This window comes from Cavia porcellus, unplaced genomic scaffold (assembly GCF_034190915.1).
Source record: "Cavia porcellus strain 051 isolate PalLab524CR breed Dunkin Hartley unplaced genomic scaffold, mCavPor4.1 scaffold_28, whole genome shotgun sequence".
Taxonomy (NCBI): domain Eukaryota; kingdom Metazoa; phylum Chordata; class Mammalia; order Rodentia; family Caviidae; genus Cavia; species Cavia porcellus.
This window is the reverse complement of record NW_026947511.1, coordinates 13,949,809-13,976,913: the sequence shown is the minus strand read 5'-3', so window position 1 is coordinate 13,976,913 and position 27,105 is coordinate 13,949,809.

The following is a 27,105-nucleotide window of genomic DNA, read 5'->3' as shown; positions in this document are numbered from 1 at the left end:
TTTCATTTCTTTTATCATTTCTTGTTTTATCTGGGAGATTATTTCGAGTTTGAATCTCTTTAAAGCTTTCTGGAGTTGCTTGTCAATTTCAGTGGCTATTGTGTCCGATATATGAGGTGGATGGGATATATTTTCTTCTATATACATCGCTCCTAGGGTTTCTTGAGATGGGCTGGAGGTTTGAGGTTGTAATTTGGTCTTTCGTTTTGTCATTTTCCTATATTTCTGTGTTTCAAGTGTTATTTGAAAGCTTCCTCAGGATCTGTTGAAAATCCCCTTCTATGTTTGGAGCTACTGAGACTCTGGCGCCGCGCTACCCCAAGCCATTGGGCCTACAGAACCAGTGGCCCTCCTCTGCCTGCTCAGAACTCTGCTGTTCCAGACAAGCTGGGCCTCAGGGACACTGTGCGCCCACCTGCCCCTTGGAAGCTCCACAGTTCTTCAATCGCAGCCAGGTTAGGGTACTCACCACAGGCCGCAGTGCTTCAGGAAGCTGTGGACCCTCCCTGGTTGCAGAGATATCCACAGTCCTCCAGACACATGGAGAGGCCGATGCAGGCACCCCAAATCTGCCCAGCTCCTCCTCTGCAGACCAATGGCCAGGTGCGGCAGCTAAACAGGCTGGGCTAGGCTGGTAGTGTGGGCCAGCCCACCTATCGGGAGCTCAGCAGGTCTCCAAGTGAAGCCGGGAATGGGGAGGCTGATGTGGAAGCCTCAAACCCACCTCTCCCCTTCACTGCACCTGGAAGCCTGAGGGACCTCCAGCAGTCTGGGCGCAGATATCCAGAGTCCTCCAGACACGCAGAGAGGCTGGTGAGGGCACCCCAGATCTGCCCAGCTCCTCCTCTGCAGACCAATGGCCAGGCGCGGCAGCTAAACAGGCTGGGCTAGTCTGGTAGTGTGGGCCAGCCCACCTATGGGGAGCTCAGCAGGTCTCCAAGTGAAGCCGGGAATGGGGAGGCTGATGTGGAAGCCTCAAACACACCTCTCTCCTTCACTGCACCTGGAAGCCTGAGGGAACACCAGCAGTCTGGGCGCAGATATCCAGAGTCCTCCAGACACGCAGAGAGGCCAGTGAGGGCACCCCAGATCTGCCCAGCTCCTCCTCTGCAGACCAATGGCCAGGCGCGGCAGCTAAACAGGCTGGGCTAGTCTGGTAGTGTGGGCCAGCCCACCTATGGGGAGCTCAGCAGGTCTCCAAGTGAAGCCGGGAATGGGGAGGCTGATGTGGAAGCCTCAAACACACCTCTCCCCTTCACTGCACCTGGAAGCCTGAGGGAACACCAGCAGTCTGGGCGCAGATATCCAGAGTCCTCCAGACACGCAGAGAGGCCAGTGAGGGCACCCCAGATCTGCCCAGCTCCTCCTCTGCAGACCTATGGCCAGGCGCAGCAGCTAAACAGGCTGGGCTAGGCTGGTAGTGTGGGCCAGCCCACCTATGGGGAGCTCAGCAGGTCTCCAAGTGAAGCCGGGAATGGGGAGGCTGATGTGGAAGCCTCAAACCCACCTCTCCCCTTCACTGCACCTGGAAGCCTGAGGGAACTCCAGCAGTCTGGGTGCAGATATCCAGAGTCCTCCAGACATGCAGAGAGGCCGGTGAGGGCACCCCAGATCTTCCCAGCTCCTCCTCTGCAGGCCTATGGCCAGGCGCAGCAGCTAAACAGGCTGGGCTAGGCTGGTAGTGTGGGCCAGCCCACCTATGGGGAGCTCAGCAGGTCTCCAAGTGAAGCCGGAATGGGGAGGCTGATGTGGAAGCCTTAAACCCACCTCTCTCCTTCACTGCACCTGGAAGCCTGAGGGAACTCCAGCAGTCTGGGCGGAGATATCCAAAGTCCTCCAGACACGCAGAGAGGCCGGTGAGGGCACCCCAGATCTGCCCAGCTCCTCCTCTGCAGGCCTATGGCCAGGCGCGGCAGCTAAACAGGCTGGGCTAGTCTGGTAGTGTGGGCCAGCCCACCTATGGGGAGCTCAGCAGGTCTCCAAGTGAAGCCGGGAATGGGGAGGCTGATGTGGAAGCCTCAAACCCACCTCTCCCCTTCACTGCACCTGGAAGCCTGAGGGAACTCCAGCAGTCTGGGTGCAGATATCCAGAGTCCTCCAGACATGCAGAGAGGCCGGTGAGGGCACCCCAGATCTTCCCAGCTCCTCCTCTGCAGGCCTATGGCCAGGCGCAGCAGCTAAACAGGCTGGGCTAGGCTGGTAGTGTGGGCCAGCCCACCTATGGGGAGCTCAGCAGGTCTCCAAGTGAAGCCGGGAATGGGGAGGCTGATGTGGAAGCCTCAAACCCACCTCTCCCCTTCACTGCACCTGGAAGCCTGAGGGAACTCCAGCAGTCTGGGCGCAGATATCCAGAGTCCTCCAGACACCTATATGAATATTTAATCAAACATTACAGTTCTTTTCTATAAATATAACATTTGCAAATATTTTCCACTTTCTCACATGTGTATTATATTTTCTTCAGACAATCTTAAAAGCAAATATTTTTTCTGCTAAGAGAAAAATGTCTGTCTTTAAACTGACCTCAATAACTATATTCCTACTTCCAGAATCTCTGAACAATCATAACAAAAAACATGTTTTTGTGTATCTTAATTTTTCTTCTAAAAATAACTCAGTACTATTTATAATTCTAGTTCCTAATTTTGAAAGATATTTTTTGTAAAGGTATACACATAGTTATATCATAGGAGATAGTTCACAAATCATTCATCCATAGGTCACTAAGCCAATGTCACTTCAAAGTTTAAGTAGGCATAAGTACTGCTCTGTACAAGCATGTAGCCAAGTACTGGAGAGAAAGATGACATCAAACACAATAAATGAACACCCAAAGCGTTAAGCTTTTTGCTCAAATGTTATAAAGTGATAATATACTTGAGCCTGAAAAAAAGATAAAATGAGACAGGAAAAGCTGTCATGTTTTACACTTCAAATTGTGATCCCTTGATTCAAGATTATGAAATAAGAAAAGGTAAGCAAAATTTTAGGACATGTAACACACTACAAGATGGGATTTTCCATTGTTTTTCACAATTATAAGAAAATTGCTACAATTAAACCAAGAAAAATAGCTTTGAAAAAGACAGGAAAGGAATAAACACAAATTTTAGTTGCCAAAACACTGAATATTGATTGTAAATATTCACTTCAGTTTACCCCATAAAAAATCAATGTATTTGTGAACCACCACTGCAAAAACGGTATATAGTTTCATTTAGCTTTTATTGCTGCTTTAGCAAGTTACCCAAAGTCTAGTCACTCAAGAGAACACAAATCAGTGACCCTCTCTCAGTTCTGGGAACTGGGTGGCCAGAGGTGAGTGTTCCTGCACCATCCCGAGCCCCAGGAGTTTGGGATCATTGCTTCCACCGGTCAAGGAACTTCCCAGCTTCCTTCCACATTTGACCACCTCTTCAGGACTTGGGCTTTCCTGTGCCAACTTTCCAGCTTCCTGCCACACTCAGTCAGCTTCAGGGATCTTGGTCCTCCCAGTGCCCTCAATTCTGGAAACCGGGAGGCCAGAGATGAGTGTCCCTGAACCATCATGAACCACAGGAACTTAAGATCATTGCTCCCACCAGCCAAAAAACTTCCCAACTTCCTGTGACAATTGACTTGTTCTGCAGGTCTTGGGCCTGCTTGGCCCACCCCAAGTGACCTCCCCTCTCAATCCAGGGAAATGGGCAGCCAGAGTCCCAGGAGCTGGGGGAAAGAAGACAATTTCCCATTCTTGTTGACTTTTATATACTTTTGAAGACCTACAATGTCTCCAATGTTTTGGTTTTGTCGGTTTTATTCTTTACTGTTTTGTTCAATTGTATTATAACTAATGATATAGGCAATTCTATTAGAGATAGCAGGAAGCATTATGGTAACCATTGTTGATCACCTTGTATTATGTTTTTACATTATCTATTATGTCCACCCTTTTAACTTGACCGATTCTGTTCTGTTATGTCACATTTGGTTTTACTCTCTTCCAAAAAAGTAATAAGAACCGTGGGAGCAATGAAACCCAAAATGTGTAATAGTCATGGTACAAAAGAGAGGAAAAGAAAGTGCTCCAAACTATATAACTGCATGTATATTTAAATGTATAAGATAGAAAATGATATCACAGAGTTTTATTGGATCAATGAACAGAACTGTTTGCAGTATCATTGATGGAATGTCCACTTTACAAGCTTTAATTTTGTGACTTGAACAATTATTTCTAAGATGACAATATGTAATCCATTAACTAGTGATTTCCTACTGTTCATTTTTTTTTCTGTAAATCTGTATAACTTGTACCCTTTCCCTGCTTTCTTTTTTCTTTTCTTCTTAAATAAAATTTTAAAAAATATTTAATAATAAAAAAAGGCCGAGAAGAAGCCTTGGAACAACACTTGAAACACAGAAATACAGGAAAATGACAAAACAAAAGACCAAATAAAATCTCAAAACACAGCCATCCCAAGAAACTTTAGAGCTATGTACACAGAAGAAAATATATGCCATATTCCTGAAATACCTTGTATAATAGAAATAATAGAAAATGAAATAATAGAAATAATAGAAATAATAGAAAATGAAATAAAGAAGGAACTCTGGGAAGCTTTAAAGGAATTCAAACTAGAAATATTCTCCTAGTTAAAAGAAGAAATGATAAGAATAATGAAAGAGAGGTTGAACACATCTAAAGAAGACACATTTTAAAAATAAGAAGAATAAAACAAAAGACAAAATCTCTAGATGAACAATATAAGAAGCAAACAAAAAACATAAAGCAGATTCAAAGAGATATACAGGAAATCAAAAATTCCATTAAAAATTTTCAAAACTGACTCAACAAAAGTGAAGATACAATTTCAAACCTCGAAGACAAGATTGCAGCTAGTGAACAAGAAAGGAAAGATCTTTTAAAAATAAAAAGGAATCAGGAAATAACAATTGAAGAGCTTCAAGATGATGCAAAGAAAAACAAAATAAGATTGATAGGGATAAATGAAAAAGAAGGGGATATCACAAGGGATATCAAGAGATATCAAGAGGATATCTAGAGAAGTAAAGCTGAAAATTTCCCAAACATGAGAATGGAAACCGGATCAGTGAAGCATATAGAACACCAAGTAGCCATAACCATTATAAAACTACACCCAGACACATAATAATGACCATCTCAGAAATCCAACTTAAGAATAGATTATTAAAAGCTGTCAGTGAGAAAAGACAGATCACCTACAAAGGAAAACCTATCGGAATCACAGCAGACTTCTCAGCACAAAAAATAAAGTCAAGAGCATGGGGTGAAGTATTTCAGATCCTAAAGAAAAATGTTTTGAAACCTAAACTGATGTACCTTGAAAAATTGTCCTTCAAAATGTATGTATGGAGAAATAAGATACTTCCATGACAATGAACAGTTGAAGAACTTCATGAACACCAAGCCAACAGTTTAGATACACATAGGAAAGAAACACTAAGCAAAGCAGACAGTTAAACAGAATCAAAAGATAAAGATGCAACAGCATAAAGATAACATGTTAACAATGAGAGAATATAACAGTCATAACCGTTAATGTAAATGGTCTCAATTCACCAATTAAAATAATCAGACTGGCAGAATATATCAAGAGAAAATATCCAACCCTATACTGTCTGTAAAACCCCATCTAACCCAAAAGGAAACTCACAGACTGAAAGTCAAAGGATGGAAAACAATACTTCAGGTAACAGGAACCCCTCCTCCCCAGGGCAAGCTATGCTGATTTCAGAGAATGTGTACTTCAAACCAAGAATTATCATAAGAGATAAAGAAGGTCATTACATACTAGTTAGGGGAAAACTTCATGAGGAAGAGATAACAATCTTAAATATATATGCATCAAATTCCAGAGGACACAGTTATACAAAGCAAGTATTAATAGAGATGAAAAATCATATTATCAATAACACAATTATAACAGGAGACCTTAACACACTTTTGACACCAAGGACAGATCAACCAGACATAAAGCCAGCAAAGAAATAACAGAACTGAATAACAAATGGACTTGATAGACATATACAGAGTGTTCCATTCAACATCAGAATACACATTCTTCTCAGCAGTACATGGGACATTCTCTAAAATAAACCATATACTAGCCCACACAACATATTTAAATAAATGCAAAAAGAGTAGAAAGAGTTTTCAGATCACAGTGCCACAAAACTAAAAATTAATGATACAAGAAACTGCAAAAATCCCACAAACACATGGAAATTGAACAGACTCTTGAACAATCAGTAGGTCACAAAGGAAATTAAAGAAGAAATTAATATCTACAAGCAAACAGAAATACAAATACAGCTTACCAGAATCTGTGGGATGCAATGAAAGCTGTCCTCAGAGGAAAATTTGTTGCACTGAGTTCCCACATCAGGAAAACAGAACGAATACAAAAAACAACCTGATGTTACACCTCAAACATCTAGAAAAAGAAGAGCAAATAAAGCCCGAAGCCAAAATAAGGGAAGAAATTATAAAAATCAGAGCAGAAATTAATGCAAAAGAGACTGAGAAAACAATCCAAAGAAGCAATGAATCACAGTTGGTTCTTTGAAAGAATAAATAAAATTGATAAGCCCCTAACCAACCTTATTTTTAAAAGGAAAGAAACAGCTCAAATTCATGTAATAAAGAATGAAAAAGGTGAAGTCACTACAGACTCTGTGGAAATACAGAAGATCATCAACATCTGTTCAAAACCTCTACTCTCATAAGTTTGATAACACAGAAGAAAAAGACAGATTCCTAGAAACATATGAAGTACAAAAGCAGGGTTAAGAAGATGTAAATCTCCTGAATAACCCAATTTCTATTAATAAAATAAAAAATGTAATTAAGTCCTTACCTACAAAGAAGAGCCCAGCCCCAGATGGATTCACTGAAGAATTCTACAAGAAATACAAAGAAGACTTAATGCCTACACTCCTCAAACTTTTCAATGAAATTGAAAGCGAACCAATACTTGCTTGTCATTCCTGGAAGCATTTCCTACTCTAGTAGGAAAACATGAGAAGTACCCAACTAAAAAAGGGAACTACAGGCCAATCTCCCTAATAAACACACATGCAAAAATCCTCAATAAAATATTGGCAAACAGGATGCAGCAAATCATCAAGAAGATTATGCAACATGACCAAGGTGGATTCATCCCAGGCATGCAGGGATGGTTCAGCATACATAAGTCAATAAATGTAATCCACCAAATCAATAAAGCCAAAAGGAAGAATCACGTGATCATTGCTATAGATGCAGAAAATGCTTTTGATAAGGTCCAACATTCATTTATGGTAAGAACCTTACAGAAAACTGGAATAGATGGTCTTTACCTCAATATGATAAAGGCCATCTATGACAAACCAACAGCTAGCATCATATTGAATGGCCAAAAACTGAAGGCCTTGACCTTAAAATCAGTCATAAGACAAGGATGCCCATTATTACCGCTCCTATTTAACATAGTACTGGGAAAACTAGCCAGAGCAATTAGACAAGAGAGAGAGAGAATTAAAGGGTAAAGATAGGAATAGAAGAAGTTAAACTACCATTATTTGAGGATGTTATGATACTCTACATAGAAGACCCCCAAAACTCCCTTGAAAGACTCCTAGATATAATAAATAAATCCAGCACCCTAGCTGGATACAAAATCAACACTCAAAAATAAATAGCATTCCTATACACTAACAACAAATCACAGAGAGAGAAATAAGAGAAACCACGCCCTTCACACTAGCATCCAAAACATGAAATAGGAATTATTCACACGAAAGAAGTGGAAGATTTGTATAGGGAAAATTATAACACACTAAAAAAAGAAATTGACGAGGATCTCAGAAAATGGAAAGACATCCCTTGCTCATGGATAGGAAGAATAAATATTGTGAAAATGGCCATTCTCCCGAAATTGTTTTACAGAATCATTGCAATCTCAATGAAAATACCATCAGCATACCTCAGAGATCTAGATAAATCAATCCTAAAATTCATCTGGAACCAGAAGAGACCTAAAATACCAAAGACTGTTCTAAGCAGCAAAGGCAAGGCAGGAGGCATCACAATCCCTGACTTAAAGTTATACTACAAAGCAACTGTAATAAAATCAACATGATACTGCAATAAAATCAGAGCCAAAGATCAGTGCAATACATAGAAGATATAACCCCAACTGTCAACACACTCAACTACCTTATCTTTGATAAAGGGGCCAAACATGTTCATTGGAAAAACGACAGGCTTTTTAATAAATAGATAAATGGTGTTGGAAAAACTGGCTTTCCATATGCCAAAAACTAAAACTAGACCCATGCCTTTCACCATGTACTACATTAAAATCTAAATGGATCAATGATCTGAATATTAAAACAGAAACACTAAATCTGTTGGAAGAGAAATTGGGTAAAAATCTTGAGGACATAGGAGTAGGCAGAGAATTCATGAACAGGAATCAAACTGCATGGGAAATACTTCCCAGCATCAATAGCTTGCATCTTGTCTTATTAAAAAGTTTCTGCATATCAAAAGAAATCTCCAGCATAGTGAGAAGAAAACCCACATACCGGGAAAAAATCTCAGTGAACTGTCCCTCAGACAAAGGACTTCTGTCTAAAACATATGCAGAATTTTAAAAAAATTGGACCCCCAAAATTCAAAGATCCAATCCAAAAATGGACATCTGAGATGAATACACAGTTTTCAGATGAAGAAATACAAATGACAAATAAAAATATGAAAAAAAATGTTCATCATAATTACTCATTAGAGAAATACAAATTAAAACCACACTGAGATTCCATCTCATTCCTCAAAGAATGGCCAAGATCAAGAAAATAACCAATAACAAATGCTGGAGTGGCTATGGGGAAAACAGAACTCTCCTGTACTGTTGGTGGGAGTGTAGACTGATGCAACCATTGTGGAGGTCAGTCTGGAGATTTCTCAAAAAGCTGGGATTGGAATTGTGTTTCAGTTATTCCATTTCTAGGCATATTCCCAGAAGAACTGAAAACATCATACCACAGTGATATATGTGTACCCGTGTTTATAGCAGCACAATTTGTAATAGCCAATCTTTGAAACAACGTAAGTGTTGAACAACTGAGGAATGGACAAAACAGTTGTGGTATTTTTATACAATGAGGTACTACTCAGGTATAAAGAATAACCACAATGATATATTTATAAATAAATAGTTGCAACTTGAGACCATACTCATAAGTGAAATAAATCAGACTCACACGAATAAATACTGAATAGTTTCCCTAGTGTAAGAAATGGTAAGTATACATAAAAGTATGTGGTAATCATGATTTTCCATTATTGGTTGGAAGCTTTATAATGTTCTCATTCATTAGTTGGAATGGTTTTATTCTGTGTCATTTGATTTTCTTGCCTGTGATGGTATGAACAGCTATTTTGAAGAAGACAAAACTTTATAATATTTAGTGCTGATTTAATATCATCTTGTTTGAAACCCTACCAAGTTTTTGTTCTGTCTCTATCAGTTTTATCATGTGGTATCTTATTGGATTTTAATATATGTGATAGTATAAACAAAAATTTTATGGACAAAGAGATAATATAGTAACCATTGTTCATTTTCTGTTAGTTGGTTCTGAATATCCTGTAATACTTTCATTATCTTGAATGGTTTTATACTGTCTTGTTATGTTTGATACAATAGTGTATGAAGGTATACTCAAATATTTCAAGGAGAGAGACACTATGGTAGCTACTGTTATGTCAGGTTGTCTTGTGGTGAAACACTCTGTTGCTTAAATTGTTCTGTTTTGACCGGTTTTGTTATGTCCTCTTTTATCTTAAACATTTAAAAAAAAAAGAGAGAGAGAGAGAGAACAAAAATCCACAGTAATGAGTTACAAGTCTGGAGGTCTGGAGTCCAAAATGGGTCTTGATGGGCTAAAATCATTGGGTGGTGGAATGGTATTTGATAGCGGGGCATCTATGAATTGCCCTTCCCAGCAGCCTCTGGAGTCTGCATATTTTCCTAGCCCATACTTGCAATTTCTCTTCCATTGCCCTAGCTATTTCTTAAAATCTGACATTTCTATCACCAGAGGTATAATTAATTTGGACCTACCTGAAAAAAAACAATAATCGCATAGGAAAATCTTTATTAAAACCCTTTACTGTATCAAATTGTGCATTCACAGAGGATTTGCATTGGACATCTCAAAGATGATATAGAAGCTTTTCTCAAAAACCGAGACCTCAACAGGCATGTCAGGACCTAGCTGCAGTGCCACATTTGGCTACTTTCTTCATTTAAAAAAAATTATTAGCACATTTGCAGTTCATAATGATTTCATTCACCATAGAAGATTGGTATGTGTACATAACATATTTCAGGTCCCCTCTTTTCCCTCTCTCCTTCTACTCTTCTTATTTTCTTATTATCACGTTCACTTATTTACCTTACACACTTACTTATTATACAGATTGAAAGCCAGAGTAACAGGCCAAAAAGATGTAAATGTGTAAAACAATTGTATGAAGTCAAGGCATACTTTCTAGGTGCATTGTCTGCACTGAATTACATTTTTTTTTGTTTGTTTGCATATTAACAATTCTAGAGACATTGATTCTTATCTAACAGGAATGGCTTTTAGTTTGCGGGCCCTCATCCACATTCTAGCCTTCAAAGAAATACCTAAATCTTGGAATGCCCTCAATAATTTTCCTTGTGTCATTCTTAGTTTCTGATGCTTTTACACCTAATAATTTAATGGTTAAAGCCAAAGACCTGTATTGGTTTTACCCCTTTTTTGGACTGTTTAGATTTTTATCCACATCCATTTCAAAAGTAACAACAGTTTAAGGCTTATGTTTGGTTTTACATAACTAAATTATAACATCCCTCGTGGAACCTGAATTCTAGCACCCTCCTCAAGGCCATCTAAGTTATAGGTTACACTGGTGATCACTGTCTTGACTCATTCCATTAGGCTAACTCTGCATATGCAGAGGATTGGGATGGCTGACAGCATCTGGCACCATAAATACACAACAAAAAATACCAACAACAAGTGCTGGAGAGGCTGTGGGAAAAAGGAACTCTCCTACACTGTTGGTGGGAGGGTAGACTAGTGCAACCATTGTGGGTCAGTCTGGAGATTTCTCAGAAAGCTGGGACTGAAAGCCCAATTTGTCCCAGGTATTCCACCTCTAGGCATATTCCCTGAAGAACTGAAAGCATCATACCGCAGTGATATATACGCACCCATGTTTCTAGCTGCACAATTTGTAACAGACAGATCTTGGAAACAAACTAAGTGTCTATTAACTGAGGAATGCGTAAAAAAGTTGTGGTATTTTTATACAATGGAGTACTACTTAGCTATGAAGAATGATCACATTGAGATATTTATGAATAAATGGACACAGCTTGAGACCATACTCATAAGTGAAATAAATAAAACTCACATGTATAAATACTGAATAGTTTCTCTAGTGTAAGAAATGATAAGAATATATAAAAGTATATGGTAATCATGATTCCCAATTATATTGGTTTGAAGCCATATGATGTTTTCACTCATTAATTGCAATGGTTTTAACCTGGGTTGTTCGATTTTAGTATCTGTGATAGTACGAATAGCTATTGTGAAGAAAACAGCACATCATAAAAGCTAGTGCTGATTTAATATCATTTTGTTTTGAAGTCCCATCAAGCTGTTGTACATCTGTTTCCACTGGTTTTAACATGTTGTATCTTACTATATTTTACTATATAGGATAGAATAAACAAAATTTTTTTTATAGGCAAAGAGATAATATAGAAATCATTGTTCATTTTCTGTTAGCTGGTTCTAAAAACCCTGTCATTCTTTCATTCTCTTGAATGGCTTTACACCGTCTTGATATGCTTGATGCTATAGTATATGAAGTTATGCTCAAATAATTCAAGGAAAGAGGAACTATGGTGACTACTGTTATGTTAGATTATCTGGTGGTGAAACACAATGATGCTTAAATTGTTCAGTTCTGACCTGTGTTGTTCTGTGACTGAAAATTTCCAGTAAAAATGCATTCACAATTGCATGCTTTGCTTTTAGCCACCAAAAAATAGTGCAATGTTGTTTACACTTGTGACCTTTTCTGTGGAAAATTTTGTTTTCTGTTGGAACCAAATGGCAATGAAATCTAACCTTCAAAATGCATATTCATTTAAAATTAGAATATTTCTACTACTCCTTGTAAAAGTAAATTTTATTTCATAATGAATTTGAAACAAGATGTTAGAACAACTTGTCATCAAAAGTGGAAAAAACATGTAAGTACATTTTCATGAGTTGTTTTTCTCACTATGACATCTTGCAGTACTGCAAATTAAGACACCCAGCTAAAGAAAGAACAAGAGAAATTTATGATATTCTTGGACAAATATTTCTACGCCATAGAATTCTTGAGACATCAACTACAAATTTTATTTCTCTAAGAGCAGAATTTTCTCTTTTCAGTGAGACTATTTTTTCTTCTGATTTTCAGACACGTGTAAGTGACTTCTCGTTAAGAAAAATATATTCCAAGCTTCCTTTAAAGACTTCAGATATGCAAATCACTTCACTTGAATGCTTGGCAATGTCTCTTTCTGACATAACCTGAACACCTGTGAGAAGTTGCCCCTTTTCAAATTTTGTATCTCAGCTCATGTTGTCCCCTCGGAGATCACCCCTCCACACTCTATCACCGTTTCCATGAATAGCTGTCTGAAATGCAGCACTATTCATGAGCAGTTTAGTACTTTCATTTATTTTCTTCTCAGAACTTAGCACTAATTCACTCTTTCTCACTCTACTAGAAAAGGGGCATCTTGCCTCTCATTCATAACATTATCTGGTACATGAAGAGTTTTACTTGCAAAAGTTATAAGTGGATGAATATCAATAAACCATTCTAAAGAACACAGGAAGTTCACAAGGTTGATGTGTATCTCCTCCTTTTAAATGTTTATATTTTAAAAAGTAAAATATACCTGTAAATGTATTTTAGTACCATTTCTCATTATGGCATAAAGTGCAACACTTCTGTCTCTGCGTTTATTATTACTCCTCATACAGGCTAATACAGGCATGCAAATTACCTTGGAAAAGCTCAAACAGACACAAAATACATCTTTAATTCACAAAGCACTATGTCATTTTATAAGCTATTAGCAAATGGGCTGAAAAATAAGGATTTTCTTCGACAGTCCAAATCCACAATCACCCTTTCTTACAATATTTTATGAACAGAAAAGTGGAATTTGATTCAGTGGTTATTTCACATACCACTTGTTTCCCCTCTTTTATTTGTTGACTGTTGTAGTCAGGGGCTGTGCAGAGAACTATTAGGATCAGAACACAGAATATGTAATATTATTTATGATGGTCATCTAGAGTGTAACACAGGAAAGCACAGGAAATCTGTCCACAACACTAAAGACAGAATATTCAGCCAAGGTTCTGAATCCCACAGAAATGTACTGCATGAGTCCAGATGAAAACCTAGAGCCCATGACAATGCCTCCCATGAGTCCAACTGGAGGTCTAGAGCTCACAAGAAAGACTTACACTAGTCTATTTTATGGATCCATGCTGGGAAGGCCCCAAGATCAGTGGTGGAAGTTAGAAAGTCTATGCCAGCATGGTAAAGGAGCTGTGATGGTAGGTTGAGGGTTGTATGCTGGAGCCAAGAAGTCACCTGCAAAATAAATACCAGGGCTGTCCTGAAAAGCACCACAGCCATTCTCAGCAACTTAGAGGTCCCAAGTTCCTTTGACAATAAGAACAGTTGAGTACAAGCCATGAAGCCAGCATGACAAGTTCATCCTGGAGATTAAGCAGCAAACATTTTCCCCTCTGGAGCCAGGAAGCATGCTTGATGTAAGAACCAGAGCTCCCCCAAGTGAACCTCAGAACCTCTCACCAACAAGGTTCTGAGCTCCTCTGAAGTCAAGGATCAAACTCACACTGGGGAAGCAGGTCATGACAAACTCCTCCAGGAGAATCAACAGCTCAAACAGTAACTATTAAAGAAACCAACAACACCTACCTTCTCCTCCTCCACCTCTCTATTTATTCTGGCAATTTTCCTCTGATAGATCATCTACACTCAGCACCATGGTTGTTTAATTCCACTGGCGTTAAGTTGACCACCAGCTTTTAATCTATAACATTTCCTAACAATATTTCTTGTGATCCTTAAACAACTTTTCAAAGTAGTTAAAATTGATGATTGTGTCTTTTTGCTTATTGCAAAGTAAAAATAGCCCCCAAAATCAGGAAAAGAAGCTTTTGAAATGATAGAAAAATTTCTGTAAATTCAAGAGGGTGTTAATGAAGTTAGAACTTTAAATAAAAATGTGTATTGGAAACCAGAAATTCAGGAATTGATGATAATTTCTTATTATTGACTGCCTCCTTTCAGTTTTTTCAAATTTTATTTTAAAGAGATTAAGACAAAAGAGGATGTAACAAAGAAGACCAGATCCGAACAATGCAAGTGACAGAGCATTTTACCATAAGACAACCAATAGTTAACAGTAACTACCATACTGTCCCTTTTTTGAAATAGTTGAGCATAGCTTCACATACGATAGTATCAACCGTAACAAAAGAGTATAAAACCATTCAAAAGAATGAAAGCATTACAAGGCTTTCAGAAACAAATAACAGAAAATGAACAATGGCTACTGTATTATTTCATTTTCCATAGAAAATTTGTTTATAGTATCACACATAATAATATCCAATAAGATATAACAGGATAGAACTAAAGGAAACAGAAAAACAAAACCATAGTAGGACTTCAGAGTTAGATGATACTAAATCAACACTGGCTATTCTAATGTCTTGTTTACTTTAAAATAGCTGTTTATACTATCACAGATAATAAAATAAAACAAACTAGGATAAAATCATTTTCATTAATGAATGCAGACATTATAAGGCTTCAGAGCAATGTAATATGGAATCATGACTACTATAAACTCTTAAATAATCTTACCAACTCTTACACTAAGAACAATACATGATATTTATATGTGTTAGTTTGGTTTATTTAGCTTATGTGTATGGTCTCAATTTGCACCCACTTATTTATAAATATATCACTGTGATTTATATACATATCACTGTGATCATTTTTATAGCTGAGTAGTACTCCACTGTATAAAAATACCACAGCTTTTTTATCCATTCCTCAGTTGATGGACACTTAGGTTATTTCCAAGATCTGGCTATTACAAATTGTGCTGCTATAAGCATGGGTGCATGTATATCACTGTGGTATGATGTTTTCAGTTCTGGGAATATGCCTCGCTGTGCAATAGCTGGAACAAATGGGACTTCCAATCCCAGCTTTTTGGAAAATCTCCAGTCTGACCTCCACAATGGTTGCATCAGTCTACACTCTCACTAACGATGCAGGAGAGTTACTTTTCCCACAGCCTCTCCAGGATTTGTTGTTGGTAGTTTTCTTGATCCTGGCCATTCTTTCAGGAGTGAGATGGAATCACAGTGTGGTTTTAATTTGCATTTCTCTAGTGAGTAATTATGATGAACATTTTTTTTTCATATATTTATTTGTCATTTGTATTTCTTCATCTGAAAACTGTGTATTCATCTCAGATGCCCATTTTTGGACTGGCTCTTTGCATTTCGGGGGACTGATTTTTTTTTTAATTCCTTGTATGTTTTAGACAGAAGTCCTTTGTCTGAGGGACAGTTCAATAAAATTTTTCCCAGGATGTGGGTTTTCTTTTCAGTACGCTGGAGATTTATTTTGATATGCAGAAACTTTTCAATAAGACGTGATCCCAGCTATTGATTTTGGGAAGTATTTCCCATGCGGTTTGATTCCTATTCATGAACACTCTACCTACCCCTATGTCTTCAGGAATTTTACCAAATTTGACATTCAATAGATTTAGTGTTTCTGTTTTAATATTCAGATCCTTCATCCATTTAGATTTCATTTTCAGTACACAATGATAGGCATGGGTCTAGTTTTAGTTTTCAGCATATGGAGAGCCAGTTTTTCCAACATCATTTATTAAAGAGACTGTCATTCTTCCAGTGAACATGTTTGGCCCTTTATCCAAGATTAGGTGGTTGAGTGTATTGGAATTTGTGGTTGTATCTTCTAATCTATTCTACTGATCTTCAGATTGCATATTACTCCATTAACATATTGATTTTATTACAGTTGCTTTGTAGTATAACTTCAAGTCAGGGATTGTGATGCATCCTGCCTTGCCTTTGCTGCTTAGAACTGTCTTTGTTATTCTAGGTCTCTTCTGGTTCCACATGAATTTTAGGATCAATTTCTCTAGATCTATGAGTATGTTGATGCTATTTTCATTGGGATTGCATTGAATCTGTATAACAGTTTTGGGAGAATGACCATTTTTAAAATATTTATTTTTCCTTTCCATGAGCAAGGGATGTCTTTCCATTTTCTGAGATCCTCCTCAATTTCTTTTTTCAGGGCATTATAATTTCCCCTGTATATACCTTTTAATTCTTTTGTGAGATTATTTCCTAAGTATTTTATTATTTTGGATGTTAGTGTGAGTGGTGTGGCTTCTTTTATTTCTTTCTCAGTGATTTTGCTGTTAATGTATAGAAATGCTATTGATTTTTTTTGAGTATTGATTTTGTATCCAGCTACATTGCTGAATTTATTTATTATATTTTGAAGTCTTTCTATGGAGTTTTGGGTTCTTCTATGTAGAGAACCATGTCATCTGCAAATAATGATAATTTAACTTCCTCTTCTCCCATATTTACCCCTTTTATTTCTCTCCCTTGTGTAATTGCTCTGGCTAGTATTTCCAGTACTATGTTAAACAGGAGTGGTGATAAGAGACATCCTTGTCTTGTGCCTAATTTTAAGGTCAAGGACTTCAATTTTTGGCCATTCAATATGATGCGGGCTGTTGGTTTGTCATAGATGGCCTTTACCATGTTGGGATAAAGACCATCTATTCCATTTTTCCATAAGATTCTTAGCATGCATGAGTGTTGGACCTTTTCAAAAGCTTTTTGTGCATGTATAGAGATGATCATGATTCTTAGTTTTGGCTTTATTGATATGGTGGATTACATTTATTGACTTACATATTTTAAACCTGCATGTCTGGGTTGAATCCCACCTGTTCATGGTGTATAATCTTTTTGATGATTTGCTGCATCATGTTTGCAAATATTTTATTGAGGATGTTTGCATCTGTGTTCATTAGGGAGACTGGCTTGTAGGTCTCTTTTTTAATTGGGTCTTTCTCAGGTTTTGGTACTATTATAATATTTGCTTTCAGGAATGACTTAGCAAGGATTGGTTCCCTTTCAGTTTCACTGAAAAGCTTGAGGAGTGTAGGCATTAAGTCTTCTTTGTATTTCTTCTAGAATTCTGCAGTGAATTCATCTGGGGCTGGGTTCTTCTTTTTAGGTAGGGACTTAATTACATTTTCAATTTCATTAACAGAAATTGGGCTATCTAGCAGTTTTACATCTACTTGACCCAGCTGTGGTACTTCATATGTTTCTAGGAATTTGTTCATTTCTTTTGTGTTATTGAACCTATGAGAGTAGAGTTTTTTGAAACAGGTGTTGATCTGTATTTCCACAGTGTCTGTAGTGATTTCACCTTTTTCATTCCCTATTGCATGAATTTGAGCTATTTCTTTCCTTTTTTGAATAAGGTTGGGTGGGAGCTTATCAATTTTATTTATTCTTTCAAAGAACCAACTGTTTGATTCATTGATTTTTTTTATTGTTTCCATAGTCTCTATTATATTAATTTCTGCTGTGATTTTTATAATTTCTTCCCTTCTTTTAGCTTTGGGCTTGACTTTCTCTTCTTTTTCTAGATGTTGGAGGTGTAGCATCAGATTGTTTATTTGTGTTTGTTCTGTTTTCCTGATGTGGGAATTCAGTGCAATAAGTTTTCCTTTGAGGACCACTTTCATTGCATTCCACAAATTATGGTAAGTTGTATTTATATTTCTGTTTTCTTGTAGATATTGTTTAATTTCTTCTTTAATTTCCCTTGTGGCCTACTGGTTGTTCAAGATTGTATTATTCAATTTCCATGTGTTTGTGGGATTTTTGCATTTTCATTAATTTCTAGTTTCATGCCACTGTGATCTGATAACATTCGTGGGATAATTTCAACTCTTTTGCATTTATTTAAATATGTTGTGTGGGCTAGCATATGGTTTATTTTAGAGAATGTCCCATGTGCTGCTGAGAAGAGTGTGTATTCTGATGTTGAATGGAACACTCTGTATATGTCTATCAAGTCCATTTGTTCACAGGTGTGATTCAGTTCTGTTATTTCTTTGCTGTATGGTGTCTGGTTGATCTGTCCTTGGTATCAATGGTGTTAAGGTCTCCTGTTATAATTGTGTTATTACTAATTTGATTTTTCATTTCTATTAATGCTTGCTTTGTATAACTGTGTCCTCTGGAATTTGGTGCATATAAATTTAAGATTGTTATTTGGTTGTTTTGTTTTGTTTTGTCTTTTTCCTTTTTATCGGTACCAGGGGTCAAACTCAGAACTGCCTGTTTGCAAGGCAGGCGCTTATGCCGCTGAGCTAAATCCCCAGCCCCCAAATTTAAGATTGTTATCTCTTCCTCATGAAGTTTTCCCCTAACCAGTATGTAGTGACCTTCTTTATCTCTTACGATCATTCGTGGCTTGAAGTTCACATTCTCTGCAAACAGAATAGCTACCCCTGATTTATTTTGGGTGGCGGGGTTCCTGTTGCCTGAAGTATTGTTTTCCATCCTTTGACTTTCAGTCTGTGAGTTGCCTTTTTGGTTAGATGGGATTCTTGTAGGCAGCATATGGTTAGATGCTGTTTCTTGATCCATTCTACCATTGTTTGTTTTAATTGGTGAATTGAGACCACTTACATTAATGGTTGCAACTGATGTATTGCCTTATTGTTGAGATGTTATCTTTCTGCTGTTGCATCTTTATCTTTCCATTCTGTTTAACTGTCTGCTTTGCTTAGTGGTTTTTTCCTATGTGTATTTAAACTGTCTTTCAGCATTCTTTGCAGGGTTACCTTGGTGTTCATGAAGTTCTTCAGCTGTTCATTGTCATGGAAGTATCTTATTTCTCCATACATCCATTTTAAAGGAGAGTTTTTCAGGGTACATCAGCCTAGGTTGGAAATAATTTTCCTTTAGGATCTGAAATACTTCACCCCATGCGCTTGACTTTATTGTTTGTGCTGAGAAGTCTGCTGTGATTCTGATAGGTTTTCCTTTATAGGTGATCTGTCTTTTCTCACTGACAGCTTTTAATATTCTACTCTTATGTTGGCTTTCTGGGATGGTCATTATTATATGTCTGGGTGTAGTTTTATTTTGGTTATGGCTAATTGGAATTCTATATGCTTCACCAATCCTGATGTCAGTTTCCATTCTCATGTTTGGGAAATTTTCAGCTTTACTTCTCTAAATATCCTCTAGATATTGCTTGTGTTGTCCCCTTCTTTTTCATTTATGCCTATCAATCTAAGTTGTTTTTCTTTGCATCATCTTGCAGCTGTTGAATTGTTAGTTCCTGATTCCTTGTTATTTTTAAAAGAGATCTTTCCTATCCTGTTCACTAGCTGCAATCTTTTGTTTGAGTTGTGAAATTCTATTTTCTCTTTCATTGAGTCAGTTTTGACAACTTTCAATGGAATTTTTGATTTCCTGTATATGTCTTTGAATCTGCTTCATGTATTCTGTTTGTTTCTTAAATTGTTCATCCACAATTCTTTTTGTTTTGTTCCTCTAATTTTTTAAAATGTGTCTTCTTTAGATGTGTTCAGCATCTCTTTCATTACTTTTATCATTTCTTCTTTTACCTGGGAGATTATTTGTAGTTTGAATTCCTTTAAAGTTTGCTTTTATTTCAGTTGCTAGGATTACAGGTATTTCAGCTGTATGGCATGTATTTTCTTCTATGTACATGGCTCGTAGATTTTCTTTTGATGGGCTGGAGGTTTGACATTGTATTTTGGTCTTTTGTTTTGTCATTTTCCTATATTTCTGTGTTTCAAGTGTTGTTCCAAGGCTTTCCCTGGATGTGTTGATAGTTGTCTCCTATGCCCTAGGCTTCTGGGACTGAATGGAGGTTGCTGAGCATGCTCCAGTCAGGCCCTCAGGCCTTCCCATGACACCTTAGTGTTCCAAGTAGCTGGGCACACACCTAACCACTGTGGATGATGGGCTAAAGTTCTTCCTGGGCAAAAACCAATGCCCTGGAACACACTTCACCTGCTATCAACTCCCATAATTGAAGAAGGTTCCTGGTCATGATGTAGTCAGTCCAAAAAAACCTCCCAAAGTTAGTCTAGTGTTGCTGGAAGCTGTGGGGGAGGAGGGGCTTGAAGATTGAGAACAATGATCTTAAAGTATCCTTGGGCTCAGGATAGTGTGGGGGCTCATCCCAGCTGCCAGCTGAGACTCCCATTTGAAAGAAGGTCACTAGGCATAGCCTGGACGGGTGTGAAACCTACGGAGTGCAGCCTAGTGTAGCTGGGATCTGGGTGGGTTCTTGAGTTCTGGGAGTGATGATTGTAAAGTCTACTGGGGCTCAGGATGGTGCCCAGATACATCCCAGCCAGTTTCCTGAGTTTCCTGATTTGGGAGAAGGTCACTGGGTGTGTCCTTGGTAGGCCTGAAACCAGCTGAGTGCAGCCTAGTCTGGCTGGACTCTGGGCAGTTTGTTGAGCTCTGGGAGTGATGATCTTAAAGTGACCCAGGGCTCAGGATTGCACCTGGCCTCACCCCAGCTGCTGGCTAGGTTTCCCAGTTTGAAAGAAGGTCATGGAACGCCCTGGGCAGTGCTGAAACCTGCCAAGCACAGCCTAGTGTAGTGCGGATCTGGGTGGTTCCTTGAGCACTGGGAGAGATGATCTTAAAATCTCCTGGGGCTTGGGATGGTTCCTGGACTCAACCCAGCTGCCTGCTGAGTTTTCTGATTTGGAGGAAGGTCCCCTCTTTTCATTTTTAACCTCTCTTTTCCTTTTGTTATTTTTCATGATTTATCTTTAAACATTTCATATATATATATATTTGTACATCTTTCCAGTAAATATTGTTTCATAAGCTGTTCCTCCAACAATAGTTTTGAATTAACTTAAATTCATTCATTATCCAAATTTATGTGTTTGTATTTATATGAAATTTTATATTTGCAAATTTCTCATCTTATTAAATCATTAATTCATTTTGTATTCATTTGTACTTCACTATGTATTGCCATAAGATGGCATATATTTAGAGATATATTTTCTGCAGAAGTGTAACAAGTCTTTTTTTTTTTTTTTTTTTTTTGGTCTTTTAAATTTTTATCGGTACCAGGGATCGAACTCACGACTGCCTGCTTGCAAGGCAGGAGCTTATGCCGCTGAGCTAAATCCCCAGCCCCAACAAGTCTTTTTTATAGATCTGTTACATAGTCCCTTGGGTTTTTGTCTCTGAATATTTTATTAAATATTAATTTTATTTATTAATGCACTCTTTCCTACATGAACTCAATAAACTTGATGAGCAAGAAATCCTATTTAAATGCAGTAGAGTGAGTAAGAATAAAATAATAATGAGCACTCACTATTTTCCAATTAGAGAAGAACACTTAAATTAATTACAACATATCCTGTCAAGAACCAGCCCAATGAAGATTCACATCAAACAGATGGCTGACATCTACATGTTTATCTTTGTTCCTAAATGAAACTTTGATTGTCGTGCTAATATCTATATCTATACCTATATCTGCCTCTTGGGGATCTTAAATTATGAAAACTCTCAAGTTATTATAGATAGCAAGGGATAACTTTTATATTTGTCAAGGATTAAAAGACGGAGAAAGTAACCAAAGAATTAGATGAGTCCAGAGTTTGTAAATGGCTCACCAAAATTATTTGGCTAAGCACAAATCTAGTGCTACAAACAAAATCCCCTTATTCAGGACCAGCATTTAGAACAAAATGCTCTATCTAAAGCAGAATTCTCAAAGGAAGTAATATAGTCTCTATTTCTTTTTATCCATCTAAAAGGAATAGACAATGTGGATAATTTATACTTTCATCTTTTTATACATTTTTAGATAAACTCAAATGAAACTCAAATTGACATAGAATAGGAGAATGCAACTCATCTAGCCCATGTCTTTTGCTTGCAGATTTGATTAGAAAAAGAGATAAGTATCAGGAATGTAGCTCAGTGGAACAGTGCCTGCCTGGCAGGGTTGCCTGGGGAATCACACCCAGACAATAGGAAGAAACAAACCAATAAGGATTTTTGAAAACACAGACACACATATACATACGCATATATGCACATGGAACTTCCTCTTGTAGCATCTGGAGAGATGATTTGTATGAAATGAAACCGGCAAAAATAGAAAACTTTAGTAACTAACAGGTATTTCTTTTTTCTTCATTGCCTCATTGATTCAAACTTTCTCTGCCTTTTATAAGACAATGTACCACTATTGTGGAAGCACTCTACACTCTTCTTCTCATAAATGAACAAGCAAAACGCTTCAACCTTGGCATTTATAATTTGCTATTGTCCATAACCTCAGTGATTTTAAAGGTGTTAATAATGTGACAAAAATATGAGTGGTATGTACTTAGCTTTCATCCAATTTGCATAAATGGTGTAAAGAAATCAGCATTGTGGAAAAGATTGATATTTTGCAAATCTTGATTATTTGGAGAGAAACATTCCCTAATAAGGTCTGTGCTCCTACCTTCTTGCCAGAAAGGATATTGTTTATGATGCACCTATAAGCTTAAATGAAAGCTTTTCTTTTTAAGCTATCAAATGCTTCTTAACACACCTAATATTTGTTTCTACTGCTGTATGGTAAAATACTACAAACCTAGCTACATACCAAATTTATTTTGTCAGTTTCTATAGGCCAGAAGTCGACCATGGCAAGGTTCTCTGTACAGAGACTTAAAAAGCTGAAATTAAGACAAAGTTCTTTCCCAGGGCTTTTTCTGGGCAGAGTGGGGAGAGACTGTTTCAGTTTCATGTAGACTCTTGGCAAATTCTGATTCCCAGTGACTCCATTTCCCTGCTGCCTATCTTTCTCATGTTACCTTCAGTTTCTACGGGTTCATTCTCATATCATTTCCACGTGAACCCTTTCATCATCAAGTCATTTGGAAAAAGCACATCCAATCCAGTGCATACTTTCGACTTTTTACTTCTGATGTTATCAAGATAAAATGCTCTAATGGACTTGTGTGATTAGGTGAGACCCACCTAATTAGCCTCTTTGTCATAGTCATCAGTGCCATAAGCAAACAGGGAAACAAAATGAGATACTTTATGGAGGGAATTATACACTGCAAGTGCACTTCATGAAAGTGGTGAACCGTGCTGAAATTCTTGGAATTCTTCCTGGGACATAATCCTCAAGATGGTTTTGCTCATGTCAATACTGGAGACGAATTTCATAAGGAATTCATAATTTTTAGTCAGATATCACAATTAGGTGGATAAGAATGAAAATAAAGATACTTGTAAGATTTTTTTTCTTAAAAATAGCTAATATGAATAACATCTAACACCAGGAAATACACTAATGATAGATTTATCTTTTTAAAAACTGAAGATTTGTTTTATAACAATGAATTTATATAGCATTCTGAGACTGTGCTTTATTTTTCTGAAATGCATTGTGATTCTTGATTATATAGGCTGGAAAATATCCCCACTGCTGCCAGTTATGAGTGAAGATCAGATTGATAATTTTCCCGATAGTCCTGGGAAGACTTTCCTTATGACTGAAGGAACAGAAAATCATGTCAAATCCTGTCTTCTAAATTTGACCTCTGTTTATTATACTTGTAAATAAATATATACGCTCTAATATGTGCTCTACGTTGTCTATATGTATCACAAAGCATAGCATAGACCCTTACATTTTTTCCTCTAAGGTATATTTTACTAATATTTTCTATATTCCCTATTTCTTGACATAAACCCTTCCCTACTAGACCACTATGCTTATTGCTTATTTCCAATAAGGCCCAGTTTTAGCACAAATCCATATATTTTTGTCAACATATTTACTCATTGTAGTCTATTATGTTATATATATATATGTATATATATATACTGTTTATGATGCACATATATATATATATGGTAATATAGAGAGATATATACGCTAATGTATATCATATTTGCCTTTATTTATAAATTTTACTAAAAATAGTAATAATTACATATGCTGCCATTACATTGCTCAATAAGCCAAAAGAATATTGTGAATCAAATTGTTAGTTACACAAAATTACTTGTTTTCAGAAACTTCATTTTTCATTTATTTTGTCTCTTGAAGAGCATTAGTCTTGCTCATCTATAATTATCTCAGGGATACATAGTTTTGTCATTAAAACAATATCAAGCAGGACTAAGAGCGATAGAAATAGAAAATATTATTTAGCATTTAGATCTTGATATTTGTTTAGTTGAATGAAGACACCAAAGACATACCTGTCAAATTTATGGATAACTGAAAAGTATAAATGATTAAATGTTTTGCTAAAAATGTAATCCCAAATAACTAGCTCAGTTGGCTCAAATAATCATCAAGATGCCAAAAAGAAATGAAAAAAAAAAACAGAAAACAGAATTTACTTAAGAAAATAATGAATTGTTAATGTTCAATTTAGTAAGACACACAAAAAAATTGGATTGATTAAAATAAAGAAAAAAGAGCCATCATTTATTCAACTCTTACTTCACTGGAATCTCACCACCTTTCAGGTTAGGAAAATGAATTCCACTGAGTTTACACAATGTGAGATACTAAAATCAGTGTTTGAACTAACATTGAACATCAGTGATGGGTAATAGCTAAAGATGTCCAAGCAATATGAAACAGATATTTCAGCTAAAATTGAGTACACTAAACAGTCACACAGATGTGAGAAATATTTTCAGGCTAATGGTAAGGGAAGTAGAAAATATATATAACAATTAATGAAAAGTGTTTCTCATCTGTGACCAATAATGAAATGGCCTGGGATATATTTGTTTGTGCAGTAACAAAAATAAATCAATAGAGGAATGATATGATTTGTCAATCAAAAGAATCAAAAAGCCTATGACATTGAGAATCTCTCAGATACATTAAGAATGTTTGTTTCCTGAAATAAATGTCAATAAACCAAGTTCTGTGGTACATGTTCTACTGAATGAAATCACTGCACTACAAAGAAGAATCCTTGCCATGATGCCCTTTGGAGAAATGCCTTGTGTTGCTACCAGTATGACACCACACAATCTTGTTTTCCTGCCTTTTGCTGAGGTAACAGATGCAATTCACTGAGAAGAAATTACACCAAAAAAATAGACTGAATAAAGAATTGTTATGTGATGTATGCTGGACCTCTTTAAATTCACAAACGTGTGTTCTGAGCAAAATTAAGTTCAAAGTTAGAAATTAATTATAACTCAGATATATATATATATATATATATATATATGATTAATTTTGAATAATTTTTGAACTTTTTCATAAGAATGGCTTTTTTGACCTATTCAGTTTGTGCCATCAGTGAAGTAATTAATTAGAACAGTACACTGTCTGTTACTATACAAGTAATTTCTTTGGAGTAGTTGTTATGAACTGAGTTTAAAACCTCTTCCAACAGCAAATGCTGATATTTTAAGAATATTATTTTCTAAATGAAAGAAAATAAATTACATAAGTTGAGGAATAAATCATTAGATACAGCACAATACGCATGGAAAGGAAAATTACCAGTCTTATAAATAAGACTTGTAATAAAATCTATCTTGCTTATATAAACATATTGCCAAGGGCCCTTGGTTCATTATTTCGAATAATAAAAATCTTTTTCTCTACATTTCAAGCCTAAATATTGTAACCTGAACAGCTACTTCTAAGATAACAATATGCAATTTATTAACTAGTGTTAATTTTCTACTACTTTTTGAAATTCTTTGTCATTTCTTTCTGTTTTTGCTTTTTAAAATATCTTTTATTTGCTAATTAATAGGCATAAAAATTCAAGTGTGTATGATGGCATATTACCACAAGACTAGCTAGAGAAACAAAAGACAAATCTACTTAATGAATTACTAGTCCACTGTGCTCAAGAAGTGAGCACAGACAATGTAAAAGACATTTCTTTATAGAAATAATTGCAGTTGATTCATTTTTAGAAATATTCTTTCCAATTAAATGGATAGAAGGAGCTTCTTCCATGTCATGGAACACTGTGGTATACTTTCTATCTTTCTAAATATTAGAATTTAAGTGCCATTAAAGCTATACACTGCTAGAAATTATTTAAATAAATTTTAGATATTGAGAAGAGGAAGAGAATGAATGGACTGAAAGCTTATCACACATTTAAGGTCATTTTTTCAGTTAACAATAATTTGAAAAAGGATCATTGTGAAATTATATATAGTAAAATTTTATCTAATTAAAATTAAATTATGGGCTCTATGAAAGATCCAAAATAATCTTTCAAAGATATTTTAACTTAGATCTACTAACAACGATCTTCTAGTCTTTATTACACGTTTTAATTAAAAATTAACACATGCTTCAAAATTAAATACAGTGTCAGCCCTCAGTATCTGCAGGTCACTGGTCTTAGGCATCTCTGCAAACATCAAAATTGGTAGAGTCTCCTGGCCCTTACTTGAAATGTATAATGCTTGCACATATACATATCATGAAGTTTTCCTGCCCTTTGCTGAGACAAAAGAGTTTACTGAGAAGAAAATGAATGATGGTTATTATTTAAGAAACATGCAACAAGTTAAAGAACTCCTTAAATGATCTCTGGAATAACTATAATTATTAACACTGTAAATTTTGTGTAGTGTTGTAGATACTGTTACCTATGGAATAATGGCAAGAGGTTAAAGTTTGTATGCTCAGCAGAGACAGTTTATTTTCAAATGTTTTTATGAGGGCCTGGCTGAATTCACAAATGTAAAATTTAAAAACCAAAAGAGCTTAACTATTTCATATCTGAAATAGTACATATTGCATACGTA